This window comes from Hemiscyllium ocellatum, unplaced genomic scaffold (assembly GCF_020745735.1).
Source record: "Hemiscyllium ocellatum isolate sHemOce1 unplaced genomic scaffold, sHemOce1.pat.X.cur. scaffold_329_pat_ctg1, whole genome shotgun sequence".
Lineage (NCBI taxonomy): Eukaryota > Metazoa > Chordata > Chondrichthyes > Orectolobiformes > Hemiscylliidae > Hemiscyllium > Hemiscyllium ocellatum.
Genome location: NW_026868377.1, coordinates 61,338 through 82,230, shown reverse-complemented (window position 1 = coordinate 82,230; position 20,893 = coordinate 61,338).

Below are 20,893 nucleotides of genomic sequence, written 5' to 3'. Positions count from 1 at the left end.
TCGGTCCAACCCGTGCATGCCAACCAGATTTCCCAGCCCATCTAGTCTCACCTTCCAACACACGGGCCCATATTGTTCCAAAAACCTTCTTATTCTATGCCGATCCAAATGCCTCTTAAATGTTGAATTGTAACAGCCTCCACCACATCCTCTGGCAGCTCATTCTATACACGTACCACCCTCTGCGTGAAAAAGTTGCCCTTAGGTCTCTTTTATATCTTTCCCCTCTCACCCTAAACCTATGCCTTCGATTTCTTGTCTCCCTGGCCCCAGGGAAAAGACTTTATCTATTTATCCTATCCCATCCATGCTCCTCGTAATTTTGTAAACCTCTGTAAGGTCACCACTCAGCCTCCGAAGCTCCAGAGAAAACCAACCCAGCCTGTTCAGCCTCTCCCTGTAGCTCAAATCCTCCACCCTGGCAACATCCTTGTAAATCTTTTCTGAATCGTTTCAAGTTTCACAACAATTTTCCGATAGGAAGGAGACCGGAATTGCATAAAATATTCCAACAGTGGCCTAACCAATGTTCTGTATGGCCGCAACATGACCTTCCATCTCCTGTACTGAATACTCTGACCAATAAAGGAAAGCATACCAAATACCACCTTCACTATCCTATCTACCTGCGACTCTACTTTCAAGGGGCTATGAACCTGCACTCCAAGGTCTCTTTGGTCAGCAACACTCCCTAGGACCTTACCATTCAGTGTATAAGTCCTGCTAAATCTTACTTTCCCAAAATGCAGTACATCGCATTTATCTGAATTAAACTCCATCTGCCAGTTAGCCCATTGTCCCACCTGGTCCAGATCCTGTTGCAACCTTCTTCGCTGTCCACTACACCTCCAAACTGTAAACTTACTAACTGTACCTCTTATGCTCGCATCCAAATCATTTATGTAAATAGCAAAAAGTAGAGGACCCAGCACCGATCCTTGTGGCACTGCTCTGGTCAAAGGCCTCCAGTCTGAAAAACAACCCTCCATCACCACCCTCTGTCTTCTACCTTTGAGCCAGTTCTGTATCCAAATGGCTAGTTCTCCCTGTATTCCATGAGTTCTAAACTTGCTAATCAGTCTCCCATGGGGAACCTTGTCGAATGCCCCACTGAAGTTCATACAGATCACATCTATCACTCTGCCCTCCTCAATATTCTTTGTTACCTCTTCAAAAAACTCAATCAAGTTTATGAGACATGATTTCCCATGCGCAAAGCCATGTCAACTATTCCTAATCAGTCCTTGCCTTTCCAAATACATGTGCATCCTGTCCCTCAGGATTCCCTCCAACAACTTGCCCACCACTGACTTCCGACTCACTGGCCTATAGTTCCCTGGCTTGTCTTTACCACACTTCTTAAACAGTGGCACCGCGTTTGCCAACCTCCAGTCTTCTGACACCTCACCTGTGACGATCGATGACACAAATATCTCAGCACGAGGCCCAGCAATCACTTCTCTAGCTTCCCACAGAGTTCTCGGGTACACCTGGTCAGGTCCTGGGGATTTATCCACCTTTAACCGTTTGAAGACATCCAGCACTTCCTCCTCTGTTATGTGGACATTTTGCCAAATGTCACCATCGATTTCCCTACAGTCTATATCTTCCATATCCTTTTCCAAAGTAAATACTGGTGCAAAATATTCATTTAATATCTCCCCCATTTTCTGAGGCTCCACACATCTTTCTGGGGCCCTATTCTCTCCCGAGTTTCCCTTTTTTCCTTAATATATTTGTGAAAACCCTTTGCATTCTCCTTAATTCTATTTGTCAGAGCTATCTCATGTCCGTGTTTGCCCTCCTGATTTCCCTCTTACGTATACTCCTACTTCCTTTATACTCTTCTAAGGATTCACTCGATCTATCCTGTCTATACCTGACTTATGCTTCCTTCTTTTTCAGAACCAAACGCTCAATTCTTTAGTCATCCAGAATTCCCTATAACTACCAGCCTTCCCTTTCTCCCTGACAGGAATATACTTTCTCTGGACTCTTGTTATCTCATTTCTGAAGGCTTCCCATTTTCCAGCCGTCCCTTTACCTGCGAACATCTGCCCCCAATCAGCTTTCAAAAGTCCTTGCCTAATACCGTCAAAATTGGCCTTTCTCCAATTTAGAACATCAACTTTTAGACCTGGTCTATCCTTTTCCATCACTATTTTAAAACAAATAGAATTATGATTGCCGGCCCCAAAGTGCTCCCCCACTGACACCTCACTCACCTGTCCTGGCTTATTTCCCAAGAGTAGGTCAAGTTTTGCACCTTCTCTAGTAGGTACATCCACATACTGAATCAGCAAATTGTCTTGTACACACTTAAGAAGTTCCTCTCCATCTAAACCTTGAACACTATGGCAGTCCCAGTCTATATTTGGAAAGTTAAAATCCCCTACAATACCTACCCTATTATTCGCACAGATAGCTGAGATCTCCTTACAAGTTTGTTTGACAATTTCCCTTTGACTGTTGGGAGGTCTGTAATACAATCTTAATAAGGTGATCATCACTTTTTTATTTCTCAGTTCCACCCAAATAACTTTCCTGGATGTTTTTCTGGGAATATCCTCCCTCAGAACAGCTGTAATGCTATTCCCTATCAAAAAGGCCACTCCCCCTCCTCTCTTGCCTCCCTTTCTATCCTTCCTGTATCATTTGTATCCAGGAATATTAAGCTGCCAGTCCTGCCCATCCCTGCGTCATGTTTCTGCAATTGCTATGAGATCCCAGTCCCATGTTCCTAACCATGCCCTGAGTTCGTCTGCCTTCCCTGTTCGGCCCCTCGCATTGAAATAAATGCAGTTTAATTTATTAGTCCTACCTTGTCCCTGCCTGCCCTGAGTGTTTGGCTCACTTCTGTTCTCAGCTGTACCTGTGTCAGATAGAGCTCCCAAAATCCTCCCTGTGATTGTTCCCACGTCCCATCCCTGCATTCCTCCAATTCCCTATAAAGTCCTCCCATTCCTAAAACCTTCCCTGTATCTGTCACCCGTCCCAGCTTCCACAACCCTCCCTATCTCTGTAAGACACCTCTCCCATCCCCGTCCCAGTTACTACAGCCCGCTGTATCACTAAATGCCAGTAGTCACTATAATATCAGAGTAAGGTGAGAAAGCAGGAACACTGTAACTGGGTTAGATATCAGTCCTGATCATATTGAATGGTGGGACCGACTCTGGATCAAATGGTCGATACCTGCTCTTCTTTCCCGTGGTTCTCTATAAACTTACTATCTATATAACCTCCTTCAGTCCCCACACTCCTCTCTATCTCCATAAACTCCTTCAGTCCCCACGACACTTCCTATCTATGTAACCTGAATCATTTCCCACAAACCTCCCTAACTCCATAACCTCCAAAATACTCCACGACCCTCCCTGTCTCCATAATCTCATCCTGACCCAACAACCCTCCCATGATCCTCCTGATCTGTGCAACCTCCTTCAGGCCCAACAGCCCTCCCGATCTCTTTGTCCCCTTTCAGGCCCCACAGCACTCCCTATCTCCATGATGTTCTTCAATCACCACTGCACTCTCTATGTCCATAATCTCATTCAGTCCCCATATCACTCCCTATTTCCATAATGTCCTTCAGTCCCCATGACCCTCCTTATTTCCAATACATCTATTACCTGTTGAACCTGTAAGCTCCCTTTTTCAGATTGTTAAACACGAACTCCTATAACCCTTTCTGCTGCCAGTCTGAAACCAAACAGTGTTAGCCTGATAGTAGGTCGGGAGCTAAAATATGTTTGAAAGGATATGTCAGTGAACAATAACTGGACCCTTAGAAACACATTTAATAAAAAGCGAATGTTGCTTTGAGCCTGTAGGATCGTATTTTTATTGGTGTGAGTATAAATGGCAGAATAGATACGGTTGTAGGAGTGGCTGTACCGAGGATACGGGTTATTTGAATTTTCAGAAACCTTTACACAAGTTTCAATAAGGGCTAACGAGTAACTTGGGAGAGAATAGGGCCCCTTAACTATCGGGGGGTGAGTGAGATGTTATACAAAATAGTCTTGTCAGAATTTACTGTGGAGAAAGACATGGAAGCTCGGGAACTTGGGGAAATAAATAGCGATGTCTTGTAAAGAATCCTCAACAGAGAAGAAAAAGTGCTGGAATCTTAAAACAAATAAAGGTTAATTAATCCTCAGTAGCTCATTAGGTCTATCCTTGAATATTCATGGGAAGCTAGGGAAGAGATTGCAGTGTCCCTAACAGATATTTATATTATCAACAGACACAATGAGTTACCGGAAGAGTGGAGAGTGGCTAATGCTATTCCATCACTTTAGGTCTGCAGAGAAAAGCCAGGAAATCACAGCCCAGTGAGCCAGTGATGGGGAAGTTGTTGGAGGAGATTCTGAGAGAAAGGAGCGACATATATTTGGAAAGGCAAGGGCTGATTCGAGATATTCAGCATGGCTTTGTGAGTGGGAAACAGTGTTTCACAAACTGGATTGACTCTTCGAGGAGTTGGCCAAGAGATAGATGAAGGCAGAGCAGTCAGCGTTGTCTACACGGACTTCAGCAAAGCATTTAACAAGGTTCCAAGGGATGTAGAACATCTAGTCAAGAGGAAGAAGGAAGCTGACTTAAGGTTGAGGAACCAAGGATCCGAAGCAGTGCTCTAGAGAGTTACATGGGGCAGTACAGTGGCTCAGTGTTTAGCACTGCTGCCTCACAGCACTAGGGACGCGATTACAATTTCAGCCCCAGGCGACTGTGTGGAGTTTGCACATTCTCTTCATGTCTGCATGGGTTTCCGACAGGTGCTCCGGTTTCCACCCACAGCCCTAAGTTTAGCAGGTTAGGTGAATCAACCATGCATTGTTCAAGAAAGGGAATAGAGATAATCCTGGGAATCACAGACCTGTCAGTTTCTGTCTGTGATGCGCAGATTATTGAAGACTCTGAGAGACAGGATTTATGATTCCTTGGAAAACCATAGTTTGATTAGAGAAAGTCACCATGGCTTTGTAAGGGACAGGTCATGCCTCACAAATCTTATTGAATCCTTTGAGAATGTGACAAAATGCATTTATGGCTCATTGAGAAAGTACAGAGCATGGGATACATGGAAACCTGTCTGTCTGGATACAGAATTCCTGACCCATAGAAGACAGAGGGTTATGACAGATGGAAAGCATTCAGCCTGGAGCTCGGTGACCAGTGGTTTTCTGCAGGGAGAGGTTACAGGACCTCTGCTCTTGGTGATTTTATGAATGACTTGGATGTGTGAGTGGAAGAGTGGGTTCGTAAGTTTGCCAATGAGACGAAGGTTGGTGGAATGGTGAATAGTGTGGATGTCTGCTGGAGGTTGCAATGGGATATTGACAGGATGTAGAGCTGGGCTGAGAAGTGCCAGATAAAGTCAAATCTGGAAAAGTGTGAAGGGATGCATTTTGGAAGGTGAGACTTGAATGCAGAATACAGGGATAAAGGCAGAATACAGGATAGTTTGGAGTAACAGATGAATCTTGGATTTCATGACCAGAGATCCCCTCAAATTTGCCACCAAGCTGATAGTGTTGTTAAGAAAGAATATGTTGTATTGGCTTTCATTAGGCGGGGAATTGAGTTTTAAATCCATGAGGTTATGCTGCAGCTCTATACAGCCCTGTTTAGATCCCATTTAGAATATTGTGTTCAGTTTTGATCACCTCATTACAGGAAGGACGTGGAAGCTTGAGAGAGGGTAAAGAGGAGATTTACCAGGATGCTGCATTAATTAGATAAATGTGAAGTGTTCCATTGTGGTGAAACAAACCAGGGTGGGACTTGTACAGTTAATGTTCGGGCCCTGGGTGGTGTTGTCAGTCAATGACCCAGGGATGCAGATACACAGTTGTTTGAATGTGTTGTCACAGGGAGATAGGCTGGTGAAGCAGGCCTTTTGGATGGTTGCCTTCTTTGGGCAGAGCATTGAGAGTCGGAGTTGGGACGTCATGTTGTGGCTGTACATAAAAGCATTGTTGACCAGTAGGAAGTACTCATCTGGTTCACTTACGTCCTTTAGAGAAGAACATCTGACATTCTAACCTGGTCTGGCCTGCACGTGACACCAGACCCACAGCAATATGGCTGACTCTGTGCTATACTCTGGGTAATTAGCAGTGGGGCAAAGAATGCTGGTCCAGGCAGTGACATCCTCATCCCATGAATGAATAAATAAAAATACCTATGCACCTCCCTACCTCTGCAAACCCCTCCCGCTGCATCAATCTGTAATGGCTTTGTAACACCGTTCAGACCCTGACCACTCTCTGTAACACTCTCACCACCTCCAGCACCTTCACCTCTCCCGGTTCCTTTTGTGACATAAAACCTTGACAATGATTCCCTCTTCCATCAGACCTCCTCCTGCGAGCAGACCCTTTGCAATCCCTTTAAAACTTACTCCTTAAACATCCTCTCACTTCAGGATTTTAAGTACTTTTTGGTGATCCTCTAAGCCCGATAATCTAATATGATCCTTTTTACTTGAGTGAGAGACGGGTGGGGTTTCTTGCTGAGGATTTGTCTGTTTCAATGGAATGTCCTTTTGTTGAGTTTTTTACACTGTTCCTTCAAATGTTCTCCACTGCTCATTTACAGGCACATATTTTAGTCTGTTTAGCCTGTTTACCTTGGTCAGTTCTCATTTCAAACTCATGTCATTGATTATTTTTGTTTCTAGTTGTAGCTTGTCCTTTCTGTGATTCACGTTAAAACTTTTATATTTCTTTAAACTGCACTTTATCACAATTTCGCAGAGCATCTCTCCAGGTGACATTACTCATTCACGAAGTTTCATCACACAACGGTCGCTCTGAGATAGCTATGTCCCTAACCAGTTGCACAAGTTGTTATTCAAAGAAACAGTGAAAACTAATTCTCTGAACTCCTTTTCCAATATCACTGTTGTCAGTGTGACTGTCCCAGATTATGGGAATATTGAAGTTTCCAAAATTATCACAATGTGTTTGTTAAAAAAAATTCCAATGAGTTCCTGTTTAATGCAGTGATGAGTAAGGGAATGCTGTTTGGTGGCTAAAACTATTCTGCTGCTTGTGTCCTTGGCAAGTCGTAGCCAGAATTTAAATTCATACTGACTCTACTTCATGATCTGAGGCCAAATGCTTTCTCTGTAATGTCTTTCTTATCCATTATTGTTAGCGTTGCCCACTTGGCCTGAGTTTCTGCAAGGTTGTGATCCATTGAATATTTATGTTCACCTTTTGTTCACCCTGTAACCATATCTCTCTGGTGTCTAAATCTCTTTTATCTAGGTGTCACAAATCCATCTGCCTTATTGATAAGACTTCGTCCATTCAAAAAAGAAATAATTTACTCTTTCCCACAATTTCCTGTCACAAACCTATTCACTGATGTACAGTTTTAGTTAATCGCTGTCCCTTCCTGTTCCTTCCTGCTTGTCTTCAGTCACATTCCCATGTTGTTCCGATGCTTCACCCTTTCTCTTCGGATTTGGAAAACTCCTTTCACCTGGATCCTGTCCCAGCATCCTCTCTGTCAGTTTAAAGCCCTGTCCATAAATCTACTGACATGATCGGCCAGGTCGCTGGTCACTGGGCCCACCACGATACCAGTGGGACCATTCTATTGGATTTTTTTTTATAAATCAGGTATGGGATGTGGGTGTCTCTGGCTGACCAGCCTTTATTGCCTATCCCTATCTGCCCATGAGCTGAATAGCTTGCCTGGCCATTTCAGAGAGTAATTGAGAGGCAAACACTTTGCTGTGGGGATGTCGTGCAGACCACGTGAGGATGATCCGATCTCGTTGTCAAAAGGACAAGTGGGCGCCACTGTGGCCCAGTGATTAGCACTCCTGCCTCACAGCACCAGGGTCCCAGGTTCGATTCCAGCCCTGGGCGACTGTGCGGAATTTGCACATTCTCCCCGTGTCTGTGTGAATTGCTTCCGGATGCTCGGGTTTCCTCCCACAGCCCAAAGCTGTGCAGGTCAGTCGAATTGGTCATGCTAAATTGCCCATAATGTTAGGTGCATTAGCTCGAGGGAGATGGGCCTGAGTGGGTTACTCTTCGGAGGGATGGTGTGGACTGGCTGGGTCGAAAGGCCTGTTTCCACACTGTGCAAAATCTAATCAAAGGGATTGTAATTTTTGTACATCAGCAATGGTTTCATATTTGTTTATGGATTGTTAATTGCTATTTTTAAAATTATTGATTTTAAATTCCACCATATCTTATGATCACCACATTGAAGATGGTTGGTCAGCCAGAGAGACAAAGGGCAGGGAGATCTGGAGCCTTCAATAAATCCTGCAGTGAGGTAAGATCACTCACAGTGCACAGAGCAGAGAGCAATGGGAGGGCTGCAAACATTGGCTAACAATACATGATATAGATACAGTGCTGGATGGGGAGCACAGTATAGACACACCCCATGCTCAATCACCACATCTACTTTAACTTATGTTGCACTGAGACAGCATCGGGAGGTCAGAGTTATCAATCCTGTCCTGTGCTGTATTAGTGAGCATCAGTACAACCGAGGGGAGTGTAGGCCTCCGACGAGAGGTTGGGAATGCTGCCTCGGATCTTTCTGCACTGTGTTATCCCTCCAACACTGTACTAAGACTCACTACTCTGCAACACTGTACCTATGGCATGGCTTGTGTACCAGTGTCTTCAGTCATTTTTCACTCCTATAATAGTCCCTGTCCCTGTAACCTCCTCCCTTCCTGATAGACCCTCCACATATTTGAAACGTACTGCCTTCCAGACTACCATCCCCATCGCTGTAACTTGCTTCAGTGTCTACAACATGCCTTATTTTGGTACACTAATCCTCTTTAACTGGATACAGAGTGATACAGCACGGAAACAGAACCTGTGGGCCAACTCCTCAATGCTGCCCATGTTACCTAAACTGAACGAGTCTCATTTGCCTGCATTTGGCCATTATCTCTTCAAACCTTCTCCTCTGAATGTACCTCCCAAATGTCTGTTCCATGCTGTAATTGTTCTTGTTTCTCCCATGTACCTGAGGCAGCCTGTTCCGTCTATGCACCATCCTCTGTGGATAATGTTCCCCCTCAGCTCCCATTTTAAATCCTTGCTCTCTCACCTCCTGTTTATACCCTCGAGTTTTGGACTCACCTCCCCTTGGTTATTCACCATTTTTAGGGTCACCCCTTGGCCTCCTCTGCCCAAGGGAAATATTTAGGACAATGTTACGAATATCTCCAACGTATATAACAAAGTGCTGGCCAATGACGGCAAATGTGCCAAATGTCGCTTTCCTCACCCTGTCCACCTGGTATGCCACTTCCGAGGAACAATGTAACTTGCACCCCCTGGTCTCTCTCTCTCTGTTCAACAACCCTGGCCAGAGCCCTACCATTAACTGTGTTAGTCCTCCCTGGTTTGTCTTAACAAAATCCAACATCTGAATTAATTCGGAGAGCACTTCGTGTCCAGTGCCCACAACTGTCATTGTTTTAACATATTTATGGAGGAAGATCAGCAGGTCCACAGATTGAATAGGAAAACTGGAACAGGACCAGGTTTGGGGCCATTCTGCAGGATCTGGCCAGCGTCAATGCTGTGAATTTAAAATTGCACAACGCCCAGTTATAATCCAACTCGCTTTGGAAGCGCTGGTGATCACTGTAACAGATGAAAGGCTTCAACTAAATTTGTTTGATATTATATTCCATGACCCGGCCATCCTGTTGCTATAAATTCTGTGCCTTAGGATTGTGCTCCACAACCACCTGATGAAGGAGCAGTGCTCTGAAAGCTAGTGCTTTCAAATAAACTGGTTGGACTGGAATCAAGTGTCGGGTGATTTTTAACTTTGTACACCCACAGTCCAACACCGGCATCTCCCTATTATGATTCCAATTGATTGGATGAGTCTGTTTGAAGGAAAAGGAACAACTGGCAAATGGGAGGCTTTTCAAAGTGTGTTCTCAAGAATCCAGGCCAGTCTGCCCCATTGGGATAAAGGGAAATGCTGGCAGGGTTCGGGATCCTTGGCTGGTGCGGGATAATAAGGCTTTGGTCTTGAAATGAAGACTGCATGGGTTAAACTTTCAGTATCGACATAAACTCTTCTATTCTTAAAGACACGATCAATCTGTGGAGACCCTACAATCCTCTCAGTCCCTGTAACACCCCCAATCTGCAGAAGTCATTCCAATGCCTGTGTCTCTTCCGATCCAGTTCCGACAAGACCCACTATCTGTGTGATATCTTTTCATTGCCAGCACCCACACTGCCAATGTAAGCTCCTCCAGTGTCTCCATCCATCTACTCATTTCCATAATCTTCTCCAGCTCGTATATGTGTAAACATCACCCTCCCCTACAACCCTTCCCACTCTGACCAAACTGGAGGACGTTACTAATGCTCCCTAATCTGTGAAACTGTCTCCAACAAAATTTGCTGTCTTTATCACTTAGAAAATCTGTCTGATTCCACACCCTCTTTATCTAAATAACCTGCAGAACCTAAGCCTTCCTGTAAATATAAACATCTTCAGTCACGACTACCCTCCATACCTCTATTTGTTTTTCCAATCTGTACAACCCACTTTATCTCTGCACTCAGCTCCATTCACCTGAAACTTTCCTGTCTGTGTAAAATACCCCATCCTACCAACATCCTTATCCCTGTCAACTGCTCCATTCCTCCCAACCTCCCATCTCCATGAACTCATGTAGGCCCGATAGCCCTCCACATTTTTTTAACCTCCTGTGGCTCTGTGATCCTCCCTCCCTGTGAAAACACCTCCAGCCCCCACACCCCTCCCAGTCTGGGCCATCTGCTACAGATCAAACCACTGCTGTCTCTGTTACCTCATACAACCTTAGCAACGCCTCCTATTTGTGTCACTTCATTCAGATCACATCCTCTCCCACTTCCCGAAACCTCTTGCTGCCACCATAAACCTTGCTATTTAGAACATGGAATAGCACATTCCAGTACAAGCCCTTCAGCCCTCAATATTGTGCTGACCTTTTACCCTATTCTGATGACGAAACGAACCTACATACCTTGCATTTTACTGTCATTGATGTGCCTATCCAAGAGTTGGTTAGATGTCTGTAATGTGTCTGAATCTACTACCACGGCTGGCAGTCCATTCAAAGCACCCTCTGTGTAAATAACATACCAGTCCTGTCCATGCCGACAGGATATCCCAATCCAATCTAGTCCTACCTGCCAGCACCTGGCCCGTATCCCTCTGATATCTAAGCTAAACCTTTCGCCAATTACCTTAAACTTCTGTCCCCTTGTGATAGCCATTTCTCCATGGGAAGTAGTCTCTGGTTATCCACTCTATCTATGCCTCTCATTCCCTTGTACACCTCTATCATGTCACCATTCTTCCTCCTTCGCTCTGATCAGAAAAGCCCCAGCTTCCATAACCTACCTTCTATGGGCATGCGCTCCAGTCCAGGCAGCATCATGCTCAATCTCCTCTGCACTGTCTTTAAAGCTTCCACATCCTTCCTATAATGAAGCAAACAGAACCGTTCACAATATTCCAAGTGTGGTCTAACTGGGGTTCTGCAGAGCTGCAGCAAAACCTCGCATCTCTTAAACTCAATTCCCCTGCTAATGAAAGCCAATACACCATATGCCTTCTTAACACCCTGTCAACTTGGGTGGTAACCTGAGGGACACAGGATCCCTTTGTTCCTGCACGCTGCTAAGAATTCTGCCTTTAACCACATAAAGGCTTTCTGCAGAATCCTCCAATCTCAAACTATGCCTACCTTTGTAAGTTCCTCCAGACCCTACAACACTCATAAACTGTGAAACCTCCTCAAGTCCCTATATTCCTAATGTCTGCAAAATCCTGCCATCCTGATGTCCCTCCATATCTCTGTAACCCCCACCATCCTCCAGTGCCTTCTAGGGAACATTGCAGAGGAAGGAAGAGTTGGAGAGTCTGGGCCATGTTACGAGGTATGAAGGGCTGCAGAACCTGGAGGATGGTACAAATGTAGGAAGGGACTTGGGACCTGCAGGAGGTTGCGCAATTCATAGAACCTGCAGGATGTGACCGAGGATGGCTTGTGGAACCTGGAGGATATTATGATTTGAACCGCAGGTAATTTTTGATTGGACCATTCAGCCGATCTTACAGTCATAGAGATGTACAGCGTGGAAACAGACCCTTCAGTCAAACCCGGCCATGCCGACAGGATATTCCAACCTAATCTAGTCCCACCTGCCAGTACCTGGCCGATGTCCCTCCAAACCCTTTCTATTCATATATCCATCCAAATGCTTCTTAAATGTTGCAATTGTACCATCTGTAAGATTGGCTGAAAGATCCAATCAAAAATTACCTGTAGTTCAAATTATAACATCCTCCAGGTTCCACAATACATTCACAGTCCCATCCTGCAGATCAGATATCCCAACCCAATATAGTCCCACCTGCCAGCACCCGGCCCATCTCCCTCTAAACCCTTCCTATTCATACATCCATCCAGATGCTTTTTAACTGTTGCAGTTGTACTAGCCTCCACCACTTCCTCTGGCAGCTCATTCCATACATGTCCTATCCTCTGCGTGATAATGTTGCCCCTTAGTTCTCTTTTATATCTTTCTCCTCTCACCCTAAACCTTGCCCTACAATTCTGGACTCGCACACCCCAGGGGAAACACTGTCTATTTACCTTATCCATGTCCCTCTTGATTTTATAAACCCCAATAAGGTCACCCCTCAGCATCCGACTCTCCAGGGAAAACAACCATCGCCTGTTCAACTCTCCCTATAGCTCAACCCTGGCAACATCCTTGTAAATCTTTTTTGAACCCTTTCAATTTTCACAACATCCTTCCGATAGGAAGTAGAACAGAGTTGCATGCAGTCTTCCAAAAGTGGCCTGACCACTGTCCTGTACAGCCGCAATATGACCCCCCAACTCCTGTACTCAATAGTCTGACCAATAATGTATACCAAGCGCCTTCTTCGCTATCCTAACTACCTGTGACTTTGCATAGACAGACAGAGTGGCCTGAGGTCTTCTGAGTAATGTTAGTTCAGTCTAAGCTGGTAGGCGGAGGCAGTGAAGTATTTGCAGTGCTGTCTGATGAATGGTCGAGAAATAATGCACATGTCAAACAGGCTATTGTAAGTGCTTATGGATTGCTTATGAAACGGAAGCCACGACAATTCCCTGTACTGTACCATCGCTAACTGACAAAGCTCCTTCAGACCTATATCCTCCAAATTGTTGAAACATGCTATCACCATGGCAACCCCCATTATTTCCAAACATTGTTGAGTCTCTAAAACCATCCCTATCAGTTTAATCTACTCCTCTGCATACAACACTCCAGGTCTGTGTAATCTCTTTAAGTCCTTCAGTTCCTATATACCTATGTGTAGGTGTGACTGCTTGGATGATAATACAGGAGTCATGGTTAGCAAGTTTGGGAGTGAGACTGAAATTGGTGATAAAGTGGACAGTGAAGAGGGTTATCGAAGAGTACAAAGGGATCAACAGTACAGCTGGGTCAGTGAGGTTAGAAAGAACAGGTGGAGAAATGCAAGATGTTGTATTGTGGTAAAACAGACCAGGCTGGACTGGTAAAGTAAACATTCGGGCCCTTGTCAATCAGTGACCAAGGGACGCAGATACACAGTCTTTTGAAAGTAGCGTCATGGGTAGACAGGCTGGTGAAGCAGGCATTTGGGATGGTTACCCTTCATTGGGCAGAGCATTGAGAGTAGGAGTTGGGATGTCATGGTGTATCTGTACAGGACATTAGTGAGGTCACTGTATAAGCATTGTTGATTTTCTGGAAAAAATCAACTTGTTCACGTGTGTCCTTCAGGGAGGGACATCGAGCATTCTTACCTGGTCTGGCTCACATGTGACTCCAGTCCCGCAGCAATGTGGCTGACTCTGAGCTGCCTCTAGGCAATTAGCAGTGGGGTAATGTATGCTGGTCCAACCGGTGACATCCTCAGGCCGCGAATGAATCAATGAGAATACATATCTCCATCCCTAACTCTGCAAACAGCTCTAGCTGCAGCAATCCGTACTGGCTTTGTAACATTGTTCAGGACTTTGCCTCTCTCTGTAACACCCTCACCACCTCCAGAACCTTCAATTCTCCCTGTTCCTATCATCTGACAATGTTTCCTCTTCCTACTGCACTCCTCCTGCTAGGAGAATCCATAGCGATCTCTTTAACAAATGTGTCCAAGTTTCTAAATGCTGGCTTCTCAGAATTGATCTTTTTTTTTCATCTCTTAATCAAATCTGTTAAGTCCTGGGCCAAGACTGTCCGAAGTGGGGAAGGAGCATTGGGAAGGTGTCGAGCACCACGAGACTTGCTGTGGGGAAAGTAGGAATCCAGGAGAAAACAGCACAAGAAGGGCACTGTCACACCAACGCCAGACCCACCCCCTTCCCATGGCCACCTTGTGCCCCAAGTGTAACAAAGTCTGTGGAAGGCCACATCGGTCTGTACAGCCAATTGCAGACCCCCACCCCCACCCACATCCACGAGAGTGGGAGAGATTCAGCCTCATCTGTGAGCCACCGCCAAAGAGATGAAGAGTTAGGAAGGTTGAATCCCCTCACAATTATCCCAGTGCCTTTGTTACAAATTCAAACAATTCCCTGTTAATACAGTGTCTAATAATGTGGTATCACTCAGTATCTCTCCATGTGGTATCCCTCGCTGTGTCAGTCTATTTGCTGCCACTGGCAGCATTTCTCCCTCTTACAGATGCTCTGAGATCCTGAGTCAACAGAATTGTCCACTCCAGAGAGACGCAGCAGCACAGACAAGGGATGGAGACTGGGATTCTCGAGATCTCTGTTGGACTCAGTACCACTCTGCATGAGTTATCCTCATTACATCAGTCTAATTTCCCATTCTGTCTATTTCTGTCTCATGCAGGTAATCAGGATGTTCCTAACTCCTGTCTCATCCATCACCTCATTGAAGCTGGTTGGTCAGCCAGAGAGAGAGAGAGAGAGAGGGAGACCTGGAGCCTTCAGTCAATCCTGCAGCCGGTAAGATCACTCACAGTAAACAGCACAAGGTGGAGGTAGTAGACTTCTGTATTCAGACCTGGAAGACAGGACATAGATAGAGAGCTAGGCAAGGAACAGCAACATTCTAGGCTTCATTCCCACCATCTTGTGAGGGTCCCGCTTTCACCTCTGCTGTACTGGTCCTCAATGCGACAGCACAGGGGATAGCAGGCATCAATCCTGGCCCATTCTGTGTTAGTGATCTCTGTAATATCCTCCAGTTCAGATAATCCTTCCTCTGTTTGGAATCTCCACACCATTCTCCCTGTCTCTGTCAGGTTCTTCAATCCCTAACATCCTAATTCCTAAACTTCTGCAGTAGATACTCAATTCCTTCATCCCTGTAAACCCTGACTGTCCTGTCTATCCCTGTAAGCTCTTTCCAACAACACCATCCTCCATGTCAATGTATTTATCTTTAACCTCTCCATCGGTCCCTACCTATGTAATCTTCTCCAGCTCCTACAACCCTTCCTTAGCTGTGAAAAAATTGTAATCTCCTTGTCCTTCTCTAATTGTTTGATCTTTATCTTGTTAAATTACACCCTCATTCCCGACACCATACCCCTCGCGACCACAGGAACCTCCTTCAGTTTGTACAACCCTCCCCATTTGTGTAACTGTCTCCACCCCAGTAACCTGGCATTCCCCATTGCCTTCCGATCTATGTAGCCTCCAGAGCCTAGAAACCTTCTTATATCTGTAAACGTCTTCAGTCACGACAACCTTCCATATCTCTGTTAGTATACACAATACTCTCCTAGAAGAAACAGCCCCCTGTCTGTGCCTCTCAGTCTGCCTAGCTCTTCCTTTCTCCATCCCTATCCCTATCTCCAGAATCTAATCCAGCTCCCTCTATCTCTGTAAATTCCTCCAATCCCCAAACCCCTTTGTCCCAATTCTTGACCAGATGTAACTCTGTTTAACACTAACATCCTCGAGTCCCTGTAAGCCTCCCTATCTCTGCAATCTCTACCCATCTGTTCAATCCCCCACTACTGAGGAATGACTCCCTGCATTCGCCATAAGGCAGATGGATTGACAGTGAACAGATATGATGGAACTGTCATTCCGGAGATGTAGCTGATGATTGATCATCACTGGGAAGTGAATACTGAAGGGTTGTTGGGATAGAGTCATTAGAGTCAATGAGATGTACAGCATGGAAACAGGCCCTTCGGTCTAACCCATCCATGCTGAGCAGATATCCCAAACTAATCTCGTCCCAATAGGCAGACTAGGCAAAAAGCCAACAAGTTGTGAAGGAAGGATGAGGTTAATGCATTAATGAGACAGTCATGTGGATCTGAATATGAAAAGTGGAGCTGAGAATAAGCAAGCAGCAGCAACCGTTAGCAGGAATTCTATTGTAGGCACCAACCAGTGATGAGAATGTCAATATGGTTACAGTCAGGACACTGAATGTACTTGTAGCAAGAGCAGTACAGTAACTGTGTGTGACAGTGGTCTCCATGCCGACTGATACAGCAGTGAGTATCAGTGCTGTAACGGATAGAATCCTGGATGGTATGTGAGATGGTTTTCTATAACATCATATCATATTTGTAGATCAAATGCTGTGTACGAATAAATATCCAATAATCCCATTGTAAAGGAGATTTGTGAGCAGAAACCCATAATATTATGCAGGACATACTGAGTTTGTGCTCAGACCATGAGATGTAGCAGGTGAATGAGGCCATTTGGCCCATTGAGTATACTGTGCCCTTCAGTCAGATCATGGCTGACCTGATACTGTTCAACTCTACTTTCCTGCCTTTTCCACAAAACCCTTGTTTCCCTGATTCAGTAACATCTGCAGGAGGTTACAGAACAGTCGGAGAGATAGACAGAAATGGCACATTGGGTTTAGTCTGGACAAGTGTGAGATGATGTCAAATTCAAGAAGAATGTCAGCATACTGAGGGATATTGATATACAGAAGGATCTTGGTGCAAGTCAGCAACTCCCAGAAAATGGCAACAGAAATGTTTCAGATGGGAAGGAAAGCAAATGGAACACTGGCCTTCATCGGTCACAACGTTGGGTGTAGTGGTTTGCATCTGATGCTGTAATTGTATAAAATGTTTGTTTGGTCACATTTGGAGAACTGTATGCAGTTTACATCTCCACACAATAGGGAGGATGGGGAGGATTTGGAGAGGGTAAAAAAAGGGGTTTATCAGCACGTTGCCTATGTTTGGGTTTTTAAGGGTGTGTTAGGTGTGTAAGAGGAAATTAAACAAAGTTGGATTGATTTGTGAGGGTATCAGAGGCTGACAGGTGACCAGGTACAGGGATATAACGTTAGGACAGGGATAGATAATGGAGATAGTCAGAATCTCTTTTCCAATGTGTAAGTTTCAAATACTAGAGCGCAGAGGTTTAAAGTGAAAAAGAGAAAGTTTAAATGAGGTGTGTGAGGCAAAGTGTTTTTTTTACGTAGAGTGGATGTTACTGAGGGAGGTGGTAGAAGCAGAAATGTGAGTAAAGGTTTGAAGTGGCATTTAGGCAGAAACATGAATGGGAAGAGAATAGAGGGATATGGGCCCATGTGCAGGCAGATTGTATGAGTTAGAATAGCATCATGGACAGCATAGAGGTGGTGGGCCGAAGGGCCTGTTGCTGTGCTCTACTGTTCTATTTTCTAACTTCTCAGCATCTGCCCGATCAGAGCCCCTCAGAATCTTGGATGGTACATTCCATTTCTCTCTCATTATCTAAACTTCAATGGGTTCAACCTCAACCTACACCACCTCTTCTCATTGGAAAATCCTTCCATTCCCAGGATCAGCCGAATGACCCTTCTCTGACCTGCCTCCAATGCGACAATATCTTTCCTTCGGGCACTCACACTGTTCATAATATTCGAGGTGTGGTCTGACTTGTACCTTGCATAGTTTTAGCAAGACCTCCCTATTTTTAGACTCCATTCCCTCTGTAATAAATGCCAGCATTTGATTTGCCTTCTCTACTACCTGCTGACCCTGTGAGCTACCTTTTTCAGATTGATAAACAAGAACTCCCACAACCCTTTCTGCTGCCCGTCTGAAACCAAATAGAGTTACCCTGACAGTAATTCGGGACCACACTGACATTGTTAAAAAGGATAAGTCAGTATACAATAACTGGCCATTTAGAGACACGTTTGATAAAAGAGAATTTGTTTCTGAGCCTGTTGGAGTTAATTTGTCTGTGAATACAAATGGCAGAGTTGTAAGGGTGTAGGAGGGGTGTAGTGGTATGGGGGATGTGGTGTATTTGAATTATCAGAAGCCTTTACACAAGTTTTAATAAGGGCTAAAGAGTAACTTGGTAGAGAATAGGGTCCCTTTAAAGATCAAAATGTCACCCATGTGTGGAACCAGATGAGATGGATGAGATATTAGACAAAGTAGTGTTGTCAGTATTTACTGTGGAGAAAGACATGGAAGCTCGGGAACTTGGGGAAATAAATCGTGATGTCTTGGAAAGAATCCTCACCAGAGAAGAGAAAGTGCTGGAATCTTAAAACAAATAAAGGTAGATCAATCCTCAGTAACTCATAAGGTCGATCCTAGAATATTGTGGGAAGCTAGGGAAGGGATTGCAGTTTCCCTGACAGAGGTATTTATATTATCAACAAACACAGTGAGGTACCGGAAGACTGGAGGGAGGCTAAGGCTGTTGCATCACTTCAGGGCTGCAGGGAAAAGCCAGGAAATTACAGCCCAGTGTGCCCAGTGATGGGGAAGTTGTTGGAGGAGATTCTGAGAGAAAGGAGCTGTGTATATTTACAAAGGCAAAGGCTGATTCGAGATGGTCAGCATGGCTTTATGAGTGGAAAACCATGTTTCACAAATTGGATTGACTCTTTGAGGAGTTGGCCAAGAGACAGATGAAGGCAGAGCAGTCAACGTTGTCCACGTGGACTTCAGCATCTAGTCAAGAGGAAGAAAGAAGCTAACTTAAGGTTGAGGAAGCAAGGATCAGACAGGGCTCCAGAGAGTTACATTGGGTAGCGCGGTGTCTCAGTGGTTAGCTCTGCTACCTCATAGCACCACAGGCTCCATTTCGACGAGAGCCTCAGGCGACTGTCTGTGGGGAGTTTGCACATTCTCCCCGTGTCTGCGTGGGTTTCCTCCAGGTGCTCCAGTTTCCACCCACAGCCTAAAGATGTGCAGATTAGGTGACTCAGCCATGCTAAATTACCCATAGTGTTCAGGGATGGGTAGTTTGGTGCATTAGTCAGGGCAAATGGAGAGTAATAGGGTGGGGGAATGGGGCTGGGTTGGATACTGTTTGGAGGGTTAATATGGAGGTGTTGGGCCAAATGGCCTGTTTCCATACTGTAGAGATTCCCTGAAGGTACCAGGAAGGAACCAAGGAATGGACTTAGGGCAACTAGAAGGCGGCATGAAAAAGCTTTCTTGGGAAGGCTTAAGGAAAACTGTGAGGCATTCTCCACTGATGTGAGGGACAAGAGGATGGTCAGAGTGAGGATAAGGCCACTCTGGGATAGTGGAAGGAACTTGTGTCTGGAGTCACAGGAGGTAGGGGAGGACCTTAATGAATACTATGTCTCAGTATTCACTGCTGAGAAGGGTCTTGTTGTTTGTGAGGACAGTGTGAAACAGGCTGATAGACGTGAACAGGTGGATGTTAAGAAGGAGGATGTGCTGAGAATTTTGTAAAAGATATGGATAGATAAGTCGCTGAACCAGACTGGATGCGTCCACAGTTACTGCACGAAGCGAGGGAATGGATTGCTGCGCACCTGGTGATGACCTTTGCACCCTCACTGTCCACTGGAGTCGGACCAGTTGATTGGAGGCAGGAAAATATTATTCCCTTGCTCAGGAAAGGGAATAGGGATAATCCTGGGAATTGCACACCTGTCAGTCTTATGTCCGTGGTGTGCAGATTATTGGAGAGGATTCTGAGAGAGAGGATTCATTTTTCCTTGGGAAACTATAGTTTGGTTAGAGATAGTCAGCATGTTTGTATAAGGGACAGGTCATGACTTAAAAGTCTTATTGAATCTTTTGAGAATGTGACAAAACACCTTTATGGCTTATTCAGGAAATATGGAGACATGGGATACAGGGAAATCTGTCTGTCTGGGTGCAGGATTACTGGCCCACAGAAGACAGAGGGTGACGATAGATGGAAATAATTCATCCTGGAACTCAGTGACCAGTGGTTTTCTGTAGGGTGTGATTACGGCACTTCTGCTCTTTGTGATTTATGAATAAGTTGGATGTGTGAGTGGAAGGGTCGGTTAGTAGACTTGCCAATTACACGAAGGTTGGTGGCGTGGCTGACAGTGTGGAGGTCTGTTGTAGGCTGCAACGGGACATTGACAGGATGCAGAGCTGGGCTGAGAAGTGGAAGGTCAATCTGGAAACGTGTGAAGTCATTCATGTTGAAGATTGAATGTGAATGCAGAATACAGGGTTACAGGCAGGACCTTTGGCAGCGTGGAGGAACAGAGGGATCCTGGGGTCCATGTCCCTAGATCCCTCAAAGTAGCCACCCATACATTTCATTAGTTTGGGGATTGAGTTTTAAAGCGGTGAGGTTATGCTGCAGCTCTCTACAGCCCTGGTTAGACTCCACTTGGAATATAGTGTTCAGTTCTGGTCCATTCATTACAGGAAGGATGTGGAAACTTGAGAGAGGGTAAAGAGGAGATTTACCAGGATGCTGCCTGGACTGGAGGGCATGTCTTATGAAGAAAGGTTGAGGGAGGTAAGGTTTTTCTCATTGGAGTGAAGAAGGGTGTGGTGTGATTTGGCAGAGGTGAACAAGGTGATGAGAGGCATTCATAGAGTGAATAATAAGAGATATTTTCTACGC